Source organism: Gastrolobium bilobum, unplaced genomic scaffold (genome assembly GCF_033153095.1).
Source record: "Gastrolobium bilobum isolate Gb01-03AN ecotype WA unplaced genomic scaffold, APGP_CSIRO_Gbil_v1 utg3711, whole genome shotgun sequence".
Taxonomy (NCBI): domain Eukaryota; kingdom Viridiplantae; phylum Streptophyta; class Magnoliopsida; order Fabales; family Fabaceae; genus Gastrolobium; species Gastrolobium bilobum.
This window is the reverse complement of record NW_026899314.1, coordinates 552,706-557,829: the sequence shown is the minus strand read 5'-3', so window position 1 is coordinate 557,829 and position 5,124 is coordinate 552,706. Positions and strand designations below refer to the sequence as shown.

At 30.3% G+C, this 5,124-nt stretch overlaps 1 pseudogene; it reads left to right on the top strand.

Moving 5' to 3' along the window:
- Positions 1-3,232: 3,232 nt before the first annotated feature.
- Positions 3,233-4,587, top strand: LOC133289400 (hydroxycinnamoyl-CoA:piscidic acid hydroxycinnamoyltransferase-like; annotated as a pseudogene).
- Positions 4,588-5,124: the final 537 nt, after the last annotated feature.

The following is a 5,124-nucleotide window of genomic DNA, read 5'->3' as shown; positions in this document are numbered from 1 at the left end:
GATTCGATTTTAAAAATTTAATATTAAAAAAATAAATATGAGTATGTCGTGATTGGACACCACTTTACTAATATACATGGGACATATTATTCATCTAATTATATAAATAAAATCAATGATTAAGATTGACAATATTAGGATGGTATAAAACAATTTTAACTTGTATGTAAAAAATATTTCTCAAAGAGATATATTTATCTCCGATTATCCAAAATTACGTCGTTTTATTTATTTAATTTTTCATATTAATTGATTCATATTTGAATAGCTATGATTTCCATTTTCTTTCTCTTCTTTTATTACCATTGATCCATATTTATACGGTTATGATTTAATGGCCGGCGATAAAGTTATCTCAAGTGATTTGAAAAAAATAACCCATATATATATATATATATATATATATATATATATATAAGGAATGTTATATTTACGATCTATTTTCGTTTATAACTTCTTACAACTATATCTTAATCGTTTATTTTCGGCAATCAACGGTTATCATTAATTGCGAATTAATAATTAATTAATATGTTTGATTTGTGAAAATAATAATTGTTGATTGACGAAAATTAGCGGTTAAAATATGATTGTAAGAGGTTGTAAATGAATATAGGTGGTAACTGGTAAGTATAATCTTATATATATATATATATATATATATATATATATATATATATATATATATATATATATGGGTAAATATTTCTGTTATCTACAGCTATCTCAAAAACTACGTCGTTTTGATTAATGAAGGGTGTTTCTGTAATTTTAGGTGAATTAATGAATGGTGTTTCAGGAAAATGAATATGATAAAAAATAAATAAAATTACGGAAACACCCTTCATTAATTCACCTAAATTACATAAACAACATTCATTAATCAAAATGACGTAATTTTTGGGGTAGCTGTAGATAATCTTATCTAAAGTGGCTGTAGAAATATTTTTTCCATATATATATAGGCTTATTGTTTCTCAAGCTGTTTGAGATAACTTTATCCCTGGCTACTAAATCGTAACCGCACAAAGATGGATCAACGATAATAAAGGAAGAGAGAAAAATGGAATCATAAGTTCATAACCATTCAAAGATGAATCAATTAATATAAGAAAATAAATAAACAAAATGACGTAATTTTGGATGACCGGAGATATTTCAGCTTGAGAAAAAGTATTTATTTAGTCACTTAAGATATATATATCTCTCGCTATCCTAAAACTATGTTATTTTATTTATTTATTTTCTTATATTAATTGATTCACATTTGAATGGTTATGATTTCCTTTTTTTCTTTCTTCCTTTTTCATCATTGATGATCCATCTTTGTATGATTATGATTTAATGTCCGGAGATAAAGTTATCTTAAGTGACTTGATAAACGATAAGCCCATATCTATATATAAGATTTAATATTTCTCATATTATAGGAGATAAATTTATCTTCTACATGTATATGAAAGTATGTGGAACTCATGTGGTGTCATATGAGGAGAAGAGAGAAAAAGAAAAATATGGGCCGATACACTTTAATGTGTGTGTAGGAGATAAATTTATCTTACACAATATGAGAACATTAAACCTTATATATATATAATTTCGTTGATTTTTTCTAATCTAACTGTTTAAATTTATTGAAAATTAATAATTAATTAATAAATATGACCTAATAAATTATAACTATTAGATTCACGAAATGAACGGTTAAGATTTGGTGTAAATCGGTATCAAAGGATCCTGCAACGTGTACATATATATATATATATATATATATATATATATATATATATATATATATATATATATCGGAAATCATTCTCTTATGCTGGTGGAAAAGAAAATTTCTCCTGCAAAAAAAAAAAAAAAAAACTATGTATTAAGAATAATACATAGTTATAATATTAAAGTTAATTGTTTTTATCTCCTCAGATATTATTGGCTGACGTTGCAGAGAGAGAAAAAATAATTCTATCATTATAACTATATATTACCTTACTGCATAGTTTTTTTTACGGGTGATAATTCTTTTATGCAACATGAGAAAATGAAAATATATATATATATATATATATACGAGAAAAATATTTCTTAAGCAGCTTGAGATATATTTATCCGTTCACTAAAAATTATGTCATTTTGTTTATTTATTTTATTATTTTAATTAATTCACTTTTGAATGATTATGATTCTTTTTTTTTTTCTCTTCTTTTATCAGCATTGATTTATCTTTATACGGTTATGATTAGCTAGAGATAAAGTTATCTCAAACAACTATATATATATATATATATATATATATATATGAAGATGGATATTCTCACTACTAAAAATTTTCAGTACCAACTTACTACCTATCTAATCACCATTAGATTAACATTTTCTCTCTTCAAAAACTTTTTAACATTCTCTCTCTTTGATCCAATGGTGATGTGATAGGTAATAAGTTAGTAGTAAGAATTTTTGGTAGTTAGAATATCTTTACTCTATATATATAGGGCTTATCGTTTCTCAAGGTGCTTGAGATAATTTTATCTCAGGCCATTAAATCATAACCGTACAAAGATAGATCAATGGTGATGAAAGAAGAGAAAAAAAAAAGAGAATCACAACCATTCAAAGATGAATCAATTAATATAAAGAAATAAATAAACAAAACGATATAGTGTTGGGGTGACCGAAGATAAACTTATCTCAAGTTGATGGAGAAATATTTTTTTCATATGTATAACCAACGGCGATGGTAACTTGAGACCCGAAACTTGCTAATTGAAGTAATAATGTGCTTAAACAGTCAAAAATCTAAAACAATTTTAGCAAACGAAACTAGTCAATGAAACGGCACAGACAAGACAACCTTGCAATAAGAAACTGAAAGATCTTCTAAGCGTGTCTAAATGTCCAATTATGGTAGTCAATGTCTTGAAAGTTTTAACCTCTAAACATATATTTTATTAATGTTTGTATAAATAAGTCAACATTAGCTACGCAGTGATACATTGAATCTGTCCTAATGACTTTTCCAATTTGATGTATTAAATATAACCATATCAGAATTCAAGAGGAGAAATTCATATCAAAGAGTGCCTCGTCGTGGCAAAAGAAAAGAAGTATAGACTTATATTGAAACATTCACCTCACCCCTTACGTTTCTATAATATCAGCAAGTGACACAAAATCCATTTAAAGAACAGAAAGGGCAAAGCTGAAATAACTGAGAAAACAACCATACACAATGGTTAGTGTTCAATCTTGTTACACTGTCACACCCTCAGAACCCACCCCAAATGAAAAACTATACTCCTTGTGTGAACAAATCAAGCTTCGCACTCATGCTCCTCTTCTTTATGTATACAAGCCACATGGCCATGACAAAGCATCAACCTTTGTTCACACCCTGAGGACCTCTCTAAGCAAAGCTTTGGTTATTTATTATCCACTTGCAGGGAGGTTGAGTTGGCTTGAAGGAGGACAATGGGAACTCCATTGCAATGGCAAGGGAGCGTGGTTATTTGAAGCCAATTGTGACGAAGTGAAGAACTTGGATGGTTTGGGTGATTTTGTGCCAACCAATTTGGTGTCAAAGCTTATACCAAACATTGATTATGGTGTTCCCATTGAGGAGGTTCCTCTGCTAGTGGTGCAACTAACAAGGTTCCAATGTGATGGTCTTGTCATAGGTGTTGCCTTGTGTCGTGCTGTAATAGATGGAACATCAACCATGCGTTTCATGAGAACATGGGCCATGTTGGCAAGAGGAGAGAATTTGGACATAAAAGAAATGCCATGCCATGATAGAACTTTGCTAGATTCACAAAAGCTTCATTTGGGGTTGCATGAACATTCTGAGTTTCACCCTCCTCCTCTTTGGGAAGGTGAATTGGGAGGCACAAGGGTAGCAAAAGTGGATGTTGTGAAACTCACTCGAGAACAATAAGCAGTGTGAATGGTGCTAGTGCTGCAGCACCAAGACCTTATTCAACTTTTGAGGTAATTGCAGGGCACTTGTGGAGGTGTGTTAGTAAAGCACGCTATGAAGGAAATGGTGACCAACACACAAGGTTGTCAACTTTGGTTAACTGTAGAAACAGGTTGAGGCCACCCTTTCTTGATTGTTATGCTGGGAATGCAGCATTTCCTACTGTGACACCAACATGCTCCTTTGGTGATCTTATGCAAAAGCCTTTGAGTTATGCAACTTGGAATGTTAGGAAAGCACTTGAAAGGGTGACAGGGGAGTTTGCAAGGTCAGCACTTGGTCATATAGAAAATCAGAAGGATATGAATATGGTGAGGTATAATTTTCACTACCCTGCAACAAGTGTACATGAAGGACCATTCAAGGGGAACCCGAACCTTTTTGTTGTGAGTTGGATGAATTTCCCGTTTGAGGATGCAGATTTTGGGTGGGGAAAACCTGTTTATTTTGGCCCAGGATTTATGGATTCCGAAGGGAAGGCCTTCATTTTCAACAATGCTAATGGTAATGGGGTCATTGTGGCTATTTCTTTGGACTCATCTCACATGGATGCTTTCAAGAAATTGTTTTATGACGATATCGAAGAGATGTTTACTCTCTCCAAATTGTGATTGTATATATATAATCCCAGAACTTAAAAGGATTTGTTTGGGAGTCATTATTTGAAAGGGAAGGAAGCAAGGGGAGGGTTTACTTATGTCTTTTTTTGTCGGTTTAAAAAAAATTAGGGGAAGAGAATTGGAGATTTTTGTAAATTTCTCTAAAATTATTTTCATCTTTAAAATCAAAATTCTTCCCATTTAGGGGTTTGGAAGGGAAAAATATTAAAAATTATTTATTTAGCCTTAACATTAAAATCTAAAAGCTACATAAATATATATTATTTTTTAAATATGACATTACTAGAACAGTCCCAAATACCATATATTGATGGAACCGTCTAAAAATTTTGACGAAATTTTTTTCGATGAAAATATTTATGAAACCATTTTTGTCAAAACTTTTGACGGAAACTAAATTTCGTCAAAAATCTTTTTCCGTTAGAAATTTTGAAAAAAAAAAACACAACCATCAATCTGTGTAAAAATTTTCAACGAAATTTTTTTTTCAGTCCAAAATCTTTTATGGACTTTTTTTCGTTGAAAGTT